This window comes from Tiliqua scincoides, chromosome 1 (genome assembly GCF_035046505.1).
Source record: "Tiliqua scincoides isolate rTilSci1 chromosome 1, rTilSci1.hap2, whole genome shotgun sequence".
NCBI classification, from domain to species: Eukaryota; Metazoa; Chordata; class Lepidosauria; order Squamata; family Scincidae; genus Tiliqua; species Tiliqua scincoides.
In genome coordinates, this window is record NC_089821.1 from 307,314,570 (window position 1) to 307,334,232 (window position 19,663).

Here is a 19,663-nt window from a genome sequence, read left to right on the forward strand (position 1 = left end):
GAATCGATAAGTATATACTTGTCTGGTGTACCTAACTCGTGGTGGATGCATGTGCTATGTATTTGAGTGCATCCAAAAAAGAAACAGAAATGGTTAGGGTGTAGGAAGGTATTTTAGTGGTTCCTTAATCTGCTAAACCCAGTTGCTGACTAAAGATGGGGGGGAGAAGGGAGGAATAGGTAGGGTGAAAGGGGGGGAAGTTTAGACGCACGATATATTTACCTGTGGGGGGGCAGTTGGAGGAAGAGTCCCGCAGGACCACTCTCGCAAGAGAGCAATCCGAGAGAGACCGCATGTGCTCTGAGTTCTCTCTTAAGAGTTGTCTTTGACCTGGAAGTCAATCCAAACTGACCGGAAGTATCCCAGAGCTGTGGGCATGCTCAGTAACACTTGGAGTATGTAAAGAAAAGGTGGAAGGGACCAGAACTCGGTTATCAGCAAAGCTTGACTCTGGGGGAGGGGGAGTAGCTTACTTCCTGTTGCTACTAGATTTGAGTCTGGAGGTGGCTTTAATGGTTGTGATTTAATTAACAATAGGTGGTAGACTTTGCTGCCAAAGTCCTCCTTCTTTAAGGTGTTTGCATATTCAGTGATTGACTTAAACAATAAAGACATTTCCAGTGTCTCTAGAGGAAATGAGTCTCCCCAGACTGACAAACAACAGGAGAAATGAGTGAGTTTAAGATTTGACTCCTTTTGTGGCCTAAAAGAGAAGTTTTAGGCCTGCATTTTAGTAAAAATCACAACTTGGAAGGGAAAAAGGGGATTTTCACGTAACAGCTCCACTGAAGATTACATTGTAAGATCATGACATAATTTGAAAAGCTGTATATAAATATTCTGAAGTGTAAAGAAAAATGACCCTTCCTTGTTTTTTTTTTTACTCCTCTCCCTCCTGTGAGTGACTTTCTTTGCTCACTTGGGAGGTCTGAATCAAACTATGCAGCTGGTACGCTTCCTTACTCCCAGTCCTGCTTGTGCCATTTTTCAGTCAGTATTGATCTGTAACTGTTACCCTGCACATGCCTGATCTCAGAAGCTAAGCAGCATCAGGCCTGGTTAGTACTTGGATGGGAGACCGCCTGGGAACACCAGGTGCTGTAGGCTTATACCATAGTCTTTCGAGACTGAAGGTTGCCTATCATTGATCTGTAAGTGATCTGATGCACTGCTGGCCCATCCATGAGGCCATCTGAGTGGGTTGCATCAGCAGCAGCTTGCAAGAGGTCCAAGGGGGGGGAGGTGGCAGGTTCTGGATGCTTTTCACCTTGAGCCTGCCACCACCACCCACCTCCCTCCAACCTGCCATCAGTACAAGCCACATTGATCTGCTTCCTGCTCACTCAGGTGAGACCATTCTTCTCCTTACTGTGCTCCTTGCATATTGCTGGGAGACTTGGAAGTCCCACACTTTCGAGTTTCTCAGCAGGCAAGCAATGAGCATGGTAAGGGACTGTGTTGTGTGTGTGTGTGTGTTTTGGGAGCACAGAGGTGAAGGACCAGAGATGGTATCAGGCAAGTGTTCCGGGTCATGCCCCACGTGAGCGAATGGCCTAGCCTTGTAAGAGGAGGTGAAGGCTGGGCTTATTCATTTTTGGCTCCTTCCCCTGTAACACTAGAGTGTTCCCTAGTACAACATTTGCTACCACGGTGGTGGGGAGGGTGCCAACTTAAACATTGTGGTTCTGGCGCTGGCCAAAGCTCGATCCAAAAGCACTGGCAGTCAGTCATTCTTAAAAACACCACACTTTGACAAATCTACTTATAAATCATCTTGATAAGAACAGGCATTGTGTTCTTGTAGGTTGTATATTCTTGTGATGTCTTCACCTTTCTAGTTCAAACAATTTACAGCCTTGTAGTAGTTTTAACCTAAATGTATCAAATCATCTTTCTTGCAGTATTTTAAACACGTGATTAGCATGTGTGATAAAACGTGCAGAAGAATCCAATGTCTTTATTAAAACCCATTTCTGCCCAGCCCACAGGTGTACACATTTGATCCCTGTTGCGTTGGGCAGAAATGACTTAAAAAGAAATGAATTGTATTGAATGGGGATGGATGCAGAGGTACCACTGCCTGAAATTCAAATCGGTCACTAGATTTTCTGTAGAAGACCGGAAAATGAATTTTCACAAACGGTTTCACACCGTATCAGTCTGACCGTGTCTGAAGAGTGTTTTCAGTGATAACTGTTTTAATGAATGTAATAATTACATCCTACTTGGATTACAATGCCTTCCCTACTCTATAATTTAATTGTTCAATTTATATTCTGCTCTGCCCCACTTTTTCTACATGTTAGGAGGCCTGTCCCCAGAGGCTCACAATCTAAAAATATCTGTCAGCTACACCGGATGCCTTTCCAGGAGCCCAGCTGCCCCTCCCACTCTCTGTCACCATGACAAATACTGTTTTGATGGATAGAAAGCTAGTCTTGGATCTGGGAGACACAGGATTAAGTTTCACCTTTCCTTTGGACTAATTTTGTGGCCTGATAACTCTGCTCTTCCCATTTATAAAGTGGGAATAGGGATTTACTGCACTGATCTGAGCTGAGGGAAAATGAAGATTGTAAAGCACTTTGCAAATCAGGACTCATTTATGCTAGTTGAAATTTCTACACTGGCAATAGCATGTTGATATTGCTAACCATTTTATGTTTGGCAGACTTCTTAAATTAGCACAGGCAGGCCACAGTCTGAACAGCCATGCAGAGATGTTCACAAAAGCAGGACTCATGCATGTAGCTCTGCCACAAAGCAATTTTTAAAAATTACCTTGCCAGGTTGGGGAGAGAGCCTAATGATTCCATCTTCTGTGAACAACACCTTATCCAGTTTTGAAAGTTTTGTCCTTTGTGTGTTTCCTTGTAATACAAATAGTAATAGCTCTTACTAGTTCTTCCTCTTTGCCGACAATGCAGCTATCACTACCCACTCTGCCAAAGATCTCCAGCAGCTCATGGGTCGTTTTAGCAAGGCCTGCCAAGATTTTGGACTGACAATCAGCCTGAAGAAAACACAGGTCATGGTTCAGGATGTGGACTCACCTCCCTGTATTACAATCTCTGCGCATGAATTGGAGGTTGTCCACGACTTTGTGTACCTTGGCTCAACGATCTCCGACACTCTCTCAATACTGAGCTAAACAAACACATCGGTAAAGCAGCTACCACGTTTTCCAGACTCACAAAGAGAGTCTGGTCCAACAAGAAGCTGACTGAACATACCAAGATCCAGGTCTACAGAGCTTGCGTCCTGAGTACACTTCTGTACTGCAGCGAGTCATGGACTCTTCGCTCACAACAGAAGAGGAAACTGAACGCATTCCACATTTGCTGCCTCCGACGCATCCTTGGCATCACCTGGCAGGACAAAGTTCCAAACAACACAGTCCTGGAACGAGCTGGAATCCCTAGCATGTATGCAATGCCTGCTAGAGTTTTGCTGTCATCACGGTCTCTGTGACAGTAACACGTTCTTCAACATGAAGCCCCAACATAGAGTCTCTTGGAGACACCCAAGATCAAAGTACTGGCACCAGCTCGACCTGATTCTCACCAGACGATCCAGCCTTCCCAGCATCAAGATCACACGCAGTTATCAGGGTGCTGCCTGCGACACCGACCACTCGCTGGTGTGCAGCAGAGTGAAACTGCAAACAAAGCAACTGTACCACACAAAAAAGGAAGGAAGACCTCGCATTGATACGAGCAAGACCCGGGATCAGAGAAAAGTAGAGGAATTGGCACGAGCGCTTGAGGAATCTCTTCCAGGCCCGGTCGATGCAAACGCATCCAACAGATGGGAACATTTCAAGAATGCCATTTACAACAACGCCTTGTCCATATTTGGCAAGAAGACCAACAAGATGGCAGACTGGTTTGAAGCCCACTCTGAGGAGTTGACACCAGTCATTGAGGAAAAGAGGAGAGCTCAAGCAGCATACAAGGCCTGTCCCAGTGAGCGCAACCTGCAGGTCCTCCGAGGTGCTCGCAGCAAAGTCCAGCAGACTGCCAGGAGATGTGCTAACGACTACTGACTCCAGCTCTGTTCCGAGATACAGATAGCAGCTGACACGGGCAACATCAAGGGGATGTATGATGGTATCAAGCAGGCCCTAGGTCCAACACAGAAGAAAATTGCCCCTCTGAAGTCTGCCGCAGGCGAGGTCATCCAGGATCGGGCGCAGCAGATGGAACGCTGGGTGCAGCACTACTCTGAGCTATATTCCAGAGAAAATGTAGTCACCGAAGAAGCGCTGAACAACATTGAGTGCCTGCCTGTGCTGGAGGAGCTTGACAGTGAACCAACCCTAGAAGAACTTCACGTGGCCCTGGACTCCCTTGCCTTTGGCAAGGCACCTGGAAAAGACAGCATCCCTGCTGAAGTCCTAAAGTGCTGCAAAGAGATCATCGTTACTGAGCTGCATGAAATCCTCTGTCTCTGCTGGAGAGAAGGTGGAGTACCTCAAGACATGAGGGATGCAAACATCATCACGCTGTACAAGAACAAAGGTGACAGGGGTGACTGCAACAACTACCGCGGCATCTCTCTCCTTAGCGTTGTAGGAAAGTTGTTTGCCCGAGTTGCACTAAAGAGGCTCCAGGTACTTGCAGAGAGCGTTTATCCAGAATCACAGTGCGGATTCCGAGCCAACAGGTCCACCACTGATATGGTATTCTCCCTTAGACAACTGCAGGAGAAATGCAGGGAACAAAGACAGCCACTCTTTATAGCCTTCATAGATCTCACGAAGGCTTTCGACCTGGTCAGCAGGGATGGCCTCTTCAAGATTCTCCCCATGATTGGATGTCCACCCAGGCTCCTCAGCATCATCAGATCCTTCCACAAGGACATGAAGGGCACTGTTGTCTTTGATGGCTCCACATCAGACCCCTTTGACATCCGAAGCGGCGTGAAGCAGGGCTGTGTTCTTGCACCAACCTTGTTTGGGATCTTCTTCGCTGTCCTGCTGAAGCAGGCCTTTGGAACTACAACAGAAGGCATCTATCTCCGGACCAGATCAGATGGAAAGCTCTTCAACCTCTCCAGACTGAGAGCAAAGTCCAAAGTCCAGCTGAAATGTCTGCGTGACTTCCTCTTTGCCGACGATGCAGCTATCACTACCCACTCTGCCAAAGATCTCCAGCAGCTCATGGATCATTTTAGCAAGGCCTGCCAAGATTTTGGACTGACAATCAGCCTGAAGAAAACACAGGTCATGGTTCAGGATGTGGACTCACCTCCCTGCATTACAATCTCTGCACATGAACTGGAGGTTGTCCATGACTTTGTGTACCTTGGCTCAACGATCTCCGACACTCTTTCTCTCGATACCGAGCTAAACAAACACATCGGTAAAGCAGCTACCACGTTTTCCAGACTCACAAAGAGAGTCTGGTCCAACAAGAAGCTGACGGAACATACCAAGATCCAGGTCTACAGAGCTTGCGTCCTGAGTACACTTCTGTACTGCAGCGAGTCATGGACTCTTCACTCACAACAGGAGAGGAAACTGAACGCTTTCCACATGCGCTGCCTCCGACGTATTCTCGGCATCACCTGGCAGGACAAAGTTCCAAACAACACAGTCCTGGAATGTGCTGGAATCCCTAGCATGTATGCACTACTGAAACAAAGACGCCTGCGTTGGCTCGGTCATGTCGTGAGAATGGATGATGGCCGGATCCCAAAGGATCTCCTCTATGGAGAACTCGTGCAAGGAAAGCGCCCTACAGGTAGACCACAGCTGCGATACAAGAACATCTGCAAGAGGGATCTGAAGGCCTTAGGAGTGGACCTCAACAAGTGGGAAACCCTGGCCTCTGAGCGGCCCGCTTGGAGGCAGGCTGTGCAACATGGCCTTTCCCAGTTTGAAGAGACACTTGGCCAACAGTCTGAGGCTAAGAGGCAAAGAAGGAAGGCCCATAGCCAGGGAGACAGACCAGGGACAGACTGCACTTGCTCCCGGTGTGGAAGGGATTGTCACTCCCGAATCGGCCTTTTCAGCCACACTAGACGCTGTTCCAGAACCACCATTCAGAGCGCGATACCAGAGTCTTTCGAGACTGAAGGTTGCCTACAGACTAATAGCTCTTAACACACCTCCTTTTTTATCTTACAACTGTGTACTTCACTATGCTTTGATACATTCAGTATCCCAACTGCAGTTTACTTCCTAGGTTATCATGCAAATCTCCCTTAGCCACCTTTGTTATTGACCTCCTTTTATAAAGAGAAGCCTCCTGACCAGTTGTCTTTTTTTTTCCCCCAGAATGGTGTGGTGTTTCTTTGCTGTGACTAAATTAAGTAAGGATGCAATTAAGAATGCTGCCTTTCTTTCCATTTATCTAACTTGGGGCCCAATCCTGACCTGGGCCAGTGCCGGCATTGACCTCCAGCACTGGCACTGGGTGTTGCAAATGTGCCATAAGGCACGCCTGCGAACCCTGTGCCAAGTCAGTGCAATTGCTAGCCCAGCACCCCAGTGCTGCCCGGATGCCACCCAGAGCTAGGTAAGAGTAGGCAGCAGTGAGGGCCTTGGGGGTGGGGGTGGGTGTTCCGGGTTGGGGGAGAGCAGAGCTGGGGGAGGAACTGGGATGGGGGGGATGTGTTCTGCGTTGGAAGAGGGCGGAGGGAGAGCAGAGCAGGGGGAGGAACTGGGATGGGAGGGGGAGGGGACTAGTGAATCAGGGCTCCGCTGGATCTTGAACTCCATGTCATGCCGGAAGGCCCAACACGAAATCTCTCAAATCTGTACTGGCAAAATAGCTGGCTGGGGCTTGGGGCTTTCTCTGGGGAAGGGGACAAAAGTCCCTTTCTCCTGAGGAGATCTCCAGCGGCTGCCCTGATGCAGTGATAGCTGCTTTGGGCTGTCAGTTCCAGAGCTTCTGTCACAGTTCCTTCTGTCCAAGAAAACGAACCTCAGGTGGGGCTGAGGGAGGCAGATGGTTGGCTTATATGTTCCCCTTCCTCCCGTGGTGAAACTCTGAAGTGGCATTCACAGGGTTACGAAGTGACCTCCGCTACAGGTTCTGATGAGCCCTGAACTAGCTTACTTTCAGCAAGGCTGCTGTTCTGTGCGCCTTCAGACTAATGCCCTAGGGCAGTGATTCCCAAACTTTTTAGCGTCGAGACCCATTTTTTAAAATGATACTCTTACTGGGACCCACTTAGGTTTACTAGACTTTAAAAAAAGGAGATCTAGAAAGAAAATTATTTTTATTTAACTACAGGTAATATTATTTTATTTATTTATTTGCAGAAAGACTTGATTCATTTCTCATATTGAAGCAGCCCTAATGAACTGCTTCCTTCTCATGTTTCTCCCCAGAAAAATAAAAAAAATCTGGGGTGTGTGTGTTTAATTCTTTACTGGGGGCATCAATTAAGACACATTTATCTCCCTATATTTACACATGCTTGCAAACTGCAGGAGCTCAGCTCCATGCAAACCCCAGGAGTTGAGCGTTTGCAAGGCAATTAGCAGCTATCTTGCAAACTGCAGGAGCTGATCTGCTTGCAGGGTAAGAAGCAGCTACTGTATCTGAATTTGAATTGCCTTACGGTTTGAGGCAATCAGTTATCTCAGTGTTTCTCAAGCTGTGGGTCAGGACCCACTAGTTGGGTCTCAAACCAATTTCAGGTGGTTCCCCATTTCAATATTTTAAAAAAATATATTAGATGATGCTTCCATGGTATGTGACTGCATTTGGAGAGATGTTACAGACCTTTTTCTTTAACAAACTACTATGTATATTCTTTCAACAATGATAGTAAATGGAATTTACTCCTGGGTAAGTGTGAGTAGGATTGCAGCCTAAGGAACATTAAAAAATTTTCCTGCTTGATGCTGTCACTTCCTGTCATGACATCACTTCCAGTGGGTCATGACAGATTCTCATTCTAAAAAGTGGGTCCCGGTGCTGAATGTGTGAGAATCACTGAGTTATCTGATCTTGCCATTACCTGTGCTTACATTGGAAGCTCTGCCCAGTCAGTCCTTTGCAACCCACCAAAAATTGGGTCACAACTCACCAGTGGGTCCTGACCCACAATTTGGAAACCACTGCTTTAGGGTCAGGCTTAGCCCTTGTCCCGGTGTGTTCCTGAGTTACACCCCTTTTATTTTCTTGAGCAGCTCTAACACAGCGGTTGAGAGACCAATCCCAAGTGGGAAAGTTCTGGCTGGAATGCAACCTTGTGGCAAACTCAGAACTCTGGAGGGCTTCCCTGGGCCTTCCAATGCCTTATTGGGAATTAAGAATGTCGCTTCCAGTTTTTCCATGAAACCAGAAGTTGTGTTTTTTTGTCTGCCTCTGCTGGGCAAAAAAGTGCATGTGGGGGGCCCTGAACCTGATCTGTGGATAACTGAATGTGCAGATATGGGATCTTCGGATACGGGGCCCTCTTTTTTCCTAAGCTCCTGCACTCTCCATGCATTCAATTAACAGTGACAAGCCTTGCCTGCAAGTTTGTAATCTAAATAGACAACCACAAGGGAAAGGGGGAGAGAGAGAGAGCAAAGAAAGATGAGGGAGGAAGAAGGCCCAAAGGTATTGTATTAAAATCACAGCAGATGAGGGAAGGTCTTGGGCAAGAAAATATATCCTAAGGCACTTCTTAAAGAGTGAAAGACTCTGTAACAAATGGATGTCTGGGGGCACTGAATTCCAAAGATGGGAGATGCCAAGGAACATGCAGGAATGAGGGAGAGAAATCCATGATCTTGTCAAGAGATAGATATTTGAAGAATGAAGAGTTCTTTGAAGAGTTTAAACAGAAATTGGTGAAGAAAGCAAAAAACAAGCAATGGAATTTTGGTATTTTAAAGTCCTGTTCTCACACATTCAGCACCGGGACCCACTTTTTTAGAATGAGAATCTGTCAGGACCCGCTGAAAGTGACATCATCAAGCAGGAATACTTTAACAATCCTAGGCTGCAATCCTACCCACACTTACCCAGGAGTAAGTCCCACTAGCTATCGTTAAAAGATTATTCACAGTAGCTTGTTAAAAGTACAAGTCTGTGCAGTTTCCCAAATGCAATCACAGACCATGGTAGCATCAAGTCTAATATATTAAAAATAAAATATTGAAATGAATGGGGACCCACTTGAAAATGGCTCACAACCCACCTAGTGGGTCCTGACCCACAGTTTGAGAAACACTGTTGTAGAATTTTAAATTGGACATGGTAAGAGGAAGGAAGCCAATGTAAAGAAAAATTTGGAGAAATTAGGTCATGTTTACAGGCAAGGAAGATGAGAGAAGTTGCAGAATGGAGAATAGGGTTTGAGAGAGATCAAGCAAGACCAACAAAAAGGAGGTTGCAATAGTCAAGTCTGGACAGAATGCAACAGCACAAGTCTATTCATATCTACTCTGAAGTAAGTCTCACTAAATTCGGTGAGACTCCCTGGCAGTGGTGTTGCTAGGGGGTGCAGGCGCATTCAGGCTGGTGGTGACATAACTACTGGCCAAAATGGTGAAATCTTGGTATTTTTGAATAATACCATCATGCTATATATCACTCGATGTGTAATTTCATGCAGAATGCAATGAAACAAACCACACTGAAATTCCTGTATTCTATCAAATGTTATGGCCAAACAACCAGAAAAGGAAAACACAACTGCCTTATATAAGAAAAAGTGGATTTCTTTAACTCAGAACCAACCAGTGAGAGTTTTGAAAGCCAATGAAGTCTTATTATGACACAGCAGAGAACCAATAAGTTGTTGATATGAGTTGGCTCTCATTTCATGTATACTGGAACTCTTATTCAGTTGGGTGAGTGCCATCAAGTTGGCCAAAGGTTTTTTCTTGGTTATTACTGTTATATATAAAAAATTAAGTTAATGGGGGTTACACCAAACCAACTGATGCCACTGTATTTAGGCTATGCATATGATATGGTAATTTTCTCTGCATGATCTGATACAGGAGGAGGTCCATCGTGGGGGTGACATGATGAACTCTTGCAACCGGTGACATAAACCTTAGTGACGTCTCTGCTCTCTGGTAAGTGTGCAAAGGATTGCAGTCTGAACAGGACTGTTGGTAGCATCTTCAGGAGGGAAAATTATCAACCTAATAAGTTACCAACCCCTCTGCGAAGCCTGAATTTGAGCAGTCAGAGGGGTCAAAAGACAACACTGCTAGGATAGGCTTGATAGTATATGGGCAGCACCTTGTTGTAATTTGACCCCTTCTCTTAGGCAGGTATAGTCTAAGGGCACAATCCTAACTAGGAGTTAGGCCAGCACAGTCAGAGATGGGGGACGCTGCTGGATTGCCACTGAACTGGGAAGATTCTGCTGGACTGTGCTTTGAAGCTGCTTCAGACTTGCACTAAGCTACTAAGTGAAGTTCGGGGGAAGGGAAAGCCTCTGGACAAGCAATAGCAATAAATTCTGTTAATTGCTCTCCAACTGAGAAGGGTGTTCTGCAGTTCCTTTGCATGCTGCAGCTGCAGTTTCTGGAGAAGGGGAGGTATTAATTGGCCAGAAAGTAGGCATTGGAAGGGAGATGGAATGTTGTGGACGGGGACAGACCCCAACACAAATCCCTGTCCTTGCCAGGTATCCTGCAGCAGGTGTAATGTGTCTCTATGCGTAAAATGCACTGAATCTCTGATGGGTCCTAGTAATAAATCCTCCCTCCAAGCACACCTTGATGATGATAACAATGGGCAATGGTGTTAGTTTGTGAGCACACACAAAACATAACTAGAAGTTAACTAGCCATTTAGTTATTTGATTTTTCTCTGTAAACCGCTTTGTGAACTTTTAGTTGAAAAGCGGTATATAAATACTGTTAATAAATGTGCTTTGGTATGTCAGGTACTTTCATGGGCTTGGAATTCTCTTCCTTCATTTCAACGCTGAACTGATTTGGCTGATCTTAGCAATTATAACTATGCAAAGCTAGAACTATACCTAGCTGTGTACGTTTATATGGGGCATCTCCCCATTGCTGCAACCATTGCTGCTTGCTTTCTAGGGAATGGGGAGGGTCTTTGACCTTGTAGCACCACAGCCTTCAGTGTCACCTGAGAGGGTTTGAGGCAGGAGAGCATAAAATCCTTTGAGCTGGTGAAATTCCATTTCCTTTCCATTGTGTTGGATTGCTTACAGAGGTAATGGTACACCAAGGGTTGGGGATGGGGTACAACTGGCAAATGATGAATGGGAAAGTGATAGAAGGTGGGATTGAAATGTTGCACCTGGTGTCATTAATTGCATGATTAAAACAAGGTGGGTGGGAAGGGAAGAGGGTTGAGAACAAAGAGCCAGGTGATTATTTGGGATTTTGGTGAAACAACAGGCTACAGCAGGAACAAAGATGCTCTTCAGGAGTCTTCGCTTGATGGCACTGGTAATCTTTCCTTTTCTTTCTCGGTCATCCTTCCTGTGAAATCTTCTTGGCTTTGTCCGTTTTTCCAGCAGTGCACCTGGTGGCGGCTGAAGGGTGAAGAACAAAAGTGCCCTTGGAGAATTTGCTTCCACCTGTAGTTATGCTTCTGACCGACTGAGGTCTTCATTTCTCAGACTGTTTTTATTGATACGTGACATTCTAAAGCCGAAGTGCATTTGCTTCCAAATCTTCCTGAAGTTTGAGCTGTCACTCAGTTAAAGAAATTTGGTCAATCAAATTAGCTTCAATCTATTAATATTACTTTATACCACTGCCAAACTTTGTTTTACAGTGTGTAATTAAATGAGTTCTAATGGATTAATTGATTAAAAGCATACTTTTGTATATGACTAAAATTTGTTTTTAAAACTATTCAAATCCCTGCTCAGACATGAAGCTTCCTGGTAACCTTGGGCCAGTCACTGTTTCTCAGCCTCAACTACCTTACAGGATTGTTATGAGGACAAAAAAGGAAGGGAGGAATTATGTACACCACCCTGAGCTCCTTGGAAGAAGGGGGGTATAAAAATGTGAAAGATAAATAAATACTTTTAAAAAGTAACTTTTAAAAAATGATCCCCTGATCAATGGGAGATGCCTTTTTAGTCAAGTCAATTAAGGTTTTAAATCAGTTAAGTCAACTGATTAATTAAAAGCTGCAGCCTTTCACTGTACATGTTCATGTCAAATACTATCCAGTTATCTGAATATTTGAATTTTTTTGAAGATTTGGTATTCACAATATTTTGACACTATATGATAGTTGACATGTAATGGTATTCAGTGTTGATAGCTGGATTATGTAGTGGTATTTCATATTTCACAGTGATTGGCATGTGATATATTCAGTTTTTGACATCATTTGATAAGATGATGTACAATGATACTAAATACTGAAAGTCTTCAGTGGTTCGTTACATTTCATGTCTGATAATCATTTAAACAACTGAGACATGCCAACACATCTCATCACTCCCACTTCAAATGGAAGTAAAATTTCACTTTCAAAACTGTAATTTTGAATTTAAAAAAAACTCCAGTGCTTGAGTGGTGAAACTGGGAATTTATGTAACCATTCAAAACTTGCCAGTATCTGTTTCAGTTCTGCTAAAGCAAGTGACAGCTATAGATGGTGTTGACTCAAAAAAGTCGATAGCTATAGATGGTGTTGACTTTTTTGTTGACTCAAAAAAGACATAGTGGAAATGGAAAAGGTGCAAAAGAGAGTGACTAAGTTGATTACGGGGCTGGGGCACCTTCCTTATGAGGAAAGGCTACGGCCTCTTTGGGCCTCTTCAGCCTAGAAAAGAGACACCTGAGGGGGGACACGATTGAGACATACAAAATTATGCAGGGGATGGACAGAGTGGATAGGGAGATGCTCTTCACACTCTCACATAATACCAGAACCAGGGGACGTCCACTAAAATTGAGTGTTGGGCGGGTTAGGACAGACAAAAGAAAATATTTCTTTACTCAGCGTGTGGTCGGTCTGTGCAACTCCTTGCCACAGGATGTGGTGATGGCGTCTAGTCTAGACACCTTTAAAAGGGGATTGGACAAGTTTCTGGAGGAAAAATCCATTATGGGGTACAAGCCATGATGTGTATGCGCAACCTCCTGATTTTAGAAATGGGTTATGTCAGAATGCCAGATGCAAGGGACGGCACCAGGATGAGGTCTCTTGTTATCTGGTGTGCTCCCTGGGGCATTTGGTGGGCCGCTGTGAGATACAGGAAGCTGGACTAGATGGGCCTATGGCCTGATCCAGTGGGGCTGTTCTTATGTTCTTATGACTCCAAGTCAGCCCACAGTCAGCATTGGAAAACAGGGGTCGCCAATACAGTAGCATAGATACAGGGAGTGGGCAGTGTTGGGAACTCGAGTCAGCGACTCAGACTCGAGTCGTGAAAAGGTGTGATTTTTGCTGACTCGGCAACATGAGTCACAGGTGTGGAAGGCTCTGAAAAAGGGCCCCCCTGACTTGGCACTCATCCCCATGTGTGCTGACTCAAGTCTGTCTGTGTCTGGGGGTGCTTGCTTACTGTTTTTGCCAGGTGGAAAACCTCATGGGGCAAGCATTCTGAAGGCAAGCAGCAGGGAGTTCCAGCCAGGAGGCAGGGAAGGGTTAATGAACTGGGCAGGAGGGGGGGGAGGCAGGAGTGAGTTGCTGTTGCTGCCAAAAATGCCTCTGAGTGGGAGGGGCCATTTACATGCCTTGTTGCCATGCCTGTATATAGCAGCAACTGTTACCCTGCAGATGCCTGATCGTGTCTGATCTCGGAAGCTAAGCAGGGCCAGGCCTGGTTAGTACTGGGATGGGAGACCGCCTGGGAATACCGGGTGCTGTAGGCTTTTACCATAGTCTTTTGAGACTGAAGGTTGCCAACCATCTAATACTTACCATGTCACCCCCACCTCCCATAGCTATGCTACTGCAGGAGTGTTTCATATTGTCTGGACCAGCCTTGGATTATTGTGAGACCTAAAATGCAATAGGGGGACAGAGATTAAATTTCACTTTTTAAAAAAATTAACTGGCCAAATCTTGGTCTGCGTGTCTCTAGTTCAGCACACTTCTTCTGTCATTGCAACCCTCCCATGTCCTTACCACTTGAGTTTTTTAGATCACAGCTCAGTGTAGACTGCAGGAAACTGAGCTCACAAAACGTCTTTGATTTTTCTTGCATCTCAATATTTTAACATGCTGGGAAATCCAAAGATGCTGGCATGTCACACTGACATATTCTATTCCCCCCTGCCCCTCCCCATTATTATTTAGTTCTTGTCATGCTCTGTTGCTTTTGTAGCCATTAAAGTCACACTAATGCAACCACACAGCATCCAGCTTGGTTCTCCCTGGGGCAGGGGATCTAATGTCAGTAGGGTACGATCCGGTTCATGTTGAAAGAGATGCATTAAATCTCTTTGCGTGGAGTCTTGTCAAGAAAAGCCAAGCTGCCTGCTATCAAATGAGCTGAGATCTGTGCAGCCCAAACAATGATTTTGGTGTGTGCATTGATACAGAATGGATTGTCGCTCTCCCTCCAGGGCAAGAGTTCTTAACCTTTTCACAATAACAGAACCCCAATGGATTGCCCAATATGTCCCCATACCCCCTTCACCAGACTGTTGAAATAGTCATCACCAGTCCCATTAGATACCAGTATGACTTAAACGGATGTCAATAGCTTGGCTTTGCATATGGAGAGCTAGGAACAAAGCAGCTGAAAGGAAATCAAAAGGATTTCATCATATTTATACAACTGGCAAATCACAAATACCCAAACTAGCTACAACTAGTGAGATTTTTGCTGTTTTTTTGTGCATTCAAATTGAGGTACAATTACTGACGTATCTCCTGACACATCAAGTCGATTTCTCCACTTTGATTTCAGGTTCAATAATGCAGAGCATCCTGTTTCACAGAGATAAGTAGTTGTGAAGGGAACCAAAACATTCATTGCCCTCATCAGGGTTTGCCTCAATCCACAGTGATAATGGTGATAGTTAATCTAATCAAACAACATTTTTTTTAAATTGTTCACAGATGGGCAGCCCAAACTGAAAATGGCTGCTGCTGTATCCAGTGCTGTATCCAGCCACTGCTGCCTCCTTGGGGGAAGGGGACTTTCCCCCCTTCCCCTAGGTAAAGTAAGTAGCCCCACAATGGGGCTACTTGATTCTACGATAACCCAAGGGTCCCCATGTCGGACATGGAGGCTCAGGATTCAGAGGAGCAAAGCACCAGTCCCCCCTCCCTCCCCTGGCATGTCTCTTCCCTGCCCTCTTCCCAGCCCACAATGCTTCCTGCCTGCCTGCCCCCTGCCCCAATGCTACCCCAGCACCAGTAAGCACTGGGCTAGCACCAGCACTAGGGCCTACAGATGTGCCTGATGGCATGTGCACGCTGGTGGTAAGCTGGTGCGCATTGTTTAGGATTGGGCCCTGAGGAGTCCCCTACCCTCATCCTTTGATTCCCATACCCCACGGCATATGGATATCCCCAGTTAAGAATCCCTGCTCTAAGGCATTGCCAAGTTCGGTAGGCTGATCTTTTTGATCAAACCACCACTTCTGAGCAAGGGAAGAGAAGGGAGGGGAGTCTCAAAGCATGACCTTGAAAGAACCTCATATTTGCAGGATCCATTTGAAAATAATGAAATAGAATCCTTTGTTTTTGATTTACGACTGTGATGTCTTTATTTTTCTAAGAGCTCTGGCAATCCTTTGACCAGCAAGTAATAACAGCAACACTGGGGATGACATTGGTTCATGTCAACACCCTCATTTTTATGTATTTCCTCACTTCAAGGAGCTCAAGGTACAGTAAGTCAGGCTGAAAGGTAATGACTGGCCTATGGTGCAGCCCCTGCACATGCCTGATCTCGTCTGATCTCAGAAGCTAAGCAGGGTCAGGCCTGGTTAGTACATGGATGGGAGACCGCCTGGGAATACCGGGTGCTGTAGGCTTATACCATAGTCTTTCGAGACCGAAGGTTGCCAACCTTCTCCCTATACTGAACACTATCTTCCGATCTTGTCTGATCTCGGAAGCTAAGCAGGGTCAGGCCTGGTTAGTACTTGGATGGGAGACCGCCTGGGAATACTGGGTGCTGTAGGCTAATGCGGCGGCCCGTGTGGTCACTGGAGCCAGGCGGTTTGACTCTGTCAGCCCGCTTCTCTGGGGGCTGCATTGGCTGCCCATTCGTTTCCGGGCCCAATTCAAGGTGCTGGTTTTGACCTTTAAAGCCCTATACTGCTCTGGGCCAGGATATCTTAGAGACCACCTACTCCCGTACAATCTGGCTCGCCATCTCAGGTCATCAGAGAAGGCCTTTTTGCAAGTGCCGCCACCCAAGGAGGTCCGGGGGGTGGCTGCAAGAAATAGGGCCTTCTCGGTAGTGGCACCAACATTATGGAACTCCCTTCCCCTTGACTTGAGAATGGCTCCCTCTCTTGAGAGCTTTCGGCGAGGCCTGAAAACACTGTTGTTTAAACAAGCCTTCTGATTTCTGGCCTTCTTAACTTTTTATACATCTTTTAGTTTTACAGGCTTGATTCCTCGGTGATCTGCTCTTTTACTCTTTTAATCTGACTACTGTTTTTATGGCCCTGTAGTGTGTTTTTAAATGTTTTTATCTGTTTGTATTAATGTTTTTTAAATTCTATTGTTTTTTAATATGTTGTTAGCCGCCCTGGGTCCCGTTAGGGAGAAGGGCGGGATAAAAATAAAGTTTTATTATTATTATTATTATTATTATTATACCATAGTCTTTCGAGACCGAAGGTTGCCAACCTTCTCCCTATACTGAACACTATCTCCCGATCTTGTCTGATCTCGGAAGCTAAGCAGGGTCAGGCCTGGTTAGTACTTGGATGGGAGACCACCTAGGAATACTGGGTGCTGTAGGCTTATACCATAGTATTTCGAGACTGAAGGTTGCCAACCTTCTCCCTATACTGAACACTATCTCCCGATCTTGTCTGATCTCGGAAACTAAGCAGGGTCAGGCCCGGTTAGTACTTGGATGGGAGACCACCTAAGAATACTGGGTGCTGTAGGCTTATACCATAGTCTTTTGAGACTGAAGGTTGCCAACCATGGTCATCCCATGAGCTTCAGACCAAATGGGATTTGAACCCAGGTCTCCACAGACTTGGTCCACCCATGGCCCTACAGCATGCAGCATGGCGGGGGGGGGGGGGGAGAGATGATGAACCCCTTTCATACTGACAATTTTTCTGATCAGATCGACTTCTGGCTGAGTCTTCTAAGAAGGCAACATACGTGGACACTGTAATGGGGAGAAGAGCTTGAAAAATAATAAAATGAAGTGCCAGGAAAACCTTAAACATCCTGTCCTCTTTTTGGCAGCTGCAATTTGATAAAAAAGACTACAACATTGAGGACACAAATTATGGGTCTCCCACATCACATCTAATTTGGCCCTTAATTGGGGTGCTAAGTAAAAATGCTAATGAGAAAATTGCAAGTCGTGATGACAGCCCACTTTGCAGAATTGTAGGGGACATTTACTAAAATTGAATGTTGGGAGAGTTAGGACAGACAAAAGAAAATATTTCTTTACTCAGCATGCAGTTGGTCTGTGGAACTCCTTGCCACAGGATGTGGTGACGGCATCTGACCTGGATGCCTTTAAAAGGGGATTGGACAAGTTTCTGGAGGAAAAATTCATTATGGGTTACAATCCATGATATGTATGTGCAACCTCCTGATTTTAGAAATGGGCTATGTCAGATGCAAGGGAGGGCACCAGGATGCAGGTCTCTTGTTGTCTGGTGTGCTCCCTGGGGCATTTACAATGTGAGCTGGATAAATTGATTCTTGGGGTCGCATTCAGCCAACAGGCCTTATGTATGTCACCCCTGAGTTAGACATTCATTTTCAGGTGTAGCATCATCTTGGGGAATCCCTAGATTCTCATATGGCAGTAACATTAACCTCTCAAAAATGGATAAGTTGCCCTGGCATATGCAACTTTATGGGCATTAGTTAGGTGAATTTTAACTTGATAGCCACCCTAGAATTATTTTTATTAAAGTGTGGCATAAACATTCTTAAAACAAATAAATGCATGAAGTTGCCTTGTGTGCAGTGACAGGGTTAACATTGCTAAACTAGAGGGAAAAAAGCAGTTAACGTTAAACGGAAGATGAAATGCTTCACATCCTGAACCAAAAGGCCTGGATGATAAAAGGGCAGGAAGTGGGTCATGTCTTTTTGTGGGTTCCTGCCCCTATTATCCATTAGCTGCATTTGTCTAATATCCACCCCATCTGAACATGCTTCTTTTGCCTGGGACTGCAAGTATTCTTATGCAAGGCAGGAGATGAGCAGGACATATTTCTGTTCAAAGCGTGCCTAAGAGATAAGTGTTGTTAGTGCACTGTCTGTGATTGGCACAAGGCCCAGCAAGTATCCACCAAGGCTGCAAGGTTGCTGTGCCTATATTTTGTAGGGCAAATGGAAACGGGTTGTAAGCTGAGTGTGCAAGCTTGTCTCAAACTGTAATAAGCACTAACAGGTTATTCCACACTGTAAATAGAGCAGTCACACGTGAGTAATGCAGTAGAAGCACACAGCACATGCCCCTTGATCCGGATCAGGAAGGACCACTAGAATGACATTTTCTGTCCAACTTCCCCCCTCTTCTTGGCTTCGTCTGACCTCTATGTCTTTGATGCACATGGCTGTTGTTTCTGACGGTATTAGGGATTCTGGCTCAGCGGGGGGCACTATCAGCCACAATTATTTCCATCTCAGTTGTGCAAGGCAGGCCTGATGCATTACATTTCTGCGCACCGGATGCACTGAGCGGCAGCCCAGCCAGTAGAGGTTTCTAATAACAACAACGTATGTCTTCCACTTTGTGTTATTGGATATGTGGCAATCCTACACAGAGGAAGAGGAAGAATTTGGCAGTTGGAGAGGATTAAGTCATTCACAGTTGTGGGAAGCTCCTAAAAGGCGAGTGTTGGGAATTAGTCCTAACAGAAGTTGTGGAGAGTGCTGGAGCCGCAGGGGGTCTCAGTTGAATTGATCTGGAACACTGGTGGGAATACAGCAGATGGAGGGGGGGGAGGTAGCACGAGAAAGGATGATGGGGTCCAACAGTCCTTTTTCTCCACCACCTCCTCTGCAAAGTGCCCCCTCCAAGGCTGTTCAAACTGAGTTTCTCCACGTGTCATTTCTGGGGAAGGAGGAAAAAACAGAAATGAGAAGGATTAACATTATCACAACATTATTCCAGTTTTTGGAAAGGAGCACCCAGAGGCTAGCTTTGCAAAGCCCTCCCAGGTCAGCAGGCCTCCAGACTGTACTTCCTTTAAAAGAACATTTTATTGACTACTTCCCTTTTACATGGAAAGCAAAACAGCACAGTGCTAACAAAAAATGGAGCAGGACAACACAGTCCACTTTTGCAGTAGTGTAGCTAGAGGGGGTGCAAAGCACTAAGTCTTGCAGGGATCCTCCGTGCAGCATGCAAGTGGCCCCTCCCCCCCTTTGGAGCCATTCTGAGCCAGGGGAGCAAAATGGAGCAGTATACACATCCTTTAAATAAAATACGTAACTAAGGGTGCAATCCTAACCCCTGATGTCGGCGCTTTCCAGCACTGACATAAGGGCAATGCTGCTCTGAGGGAAGGGAACAAACATTTCCTTATTTTGAGGAGGCCTCTGTGAGTGACACTCAACTGCAGGATGCAGCGCAT

General features: G+C 45.6%; 1 pseudogene; it reads left to right on the forward strand.

The window, feature by feature from the left end:
- The first annotated feature begins 15,781 nt into the window (after positions 1–15,781).
- On the forward strand, positions 15,782–15,898 carry LOC136638023 (5S ribosomal RNA; annotated as a pseudogene).
- Positions 15,899–19,663: the final 3,765 nt, after the last annotated feature.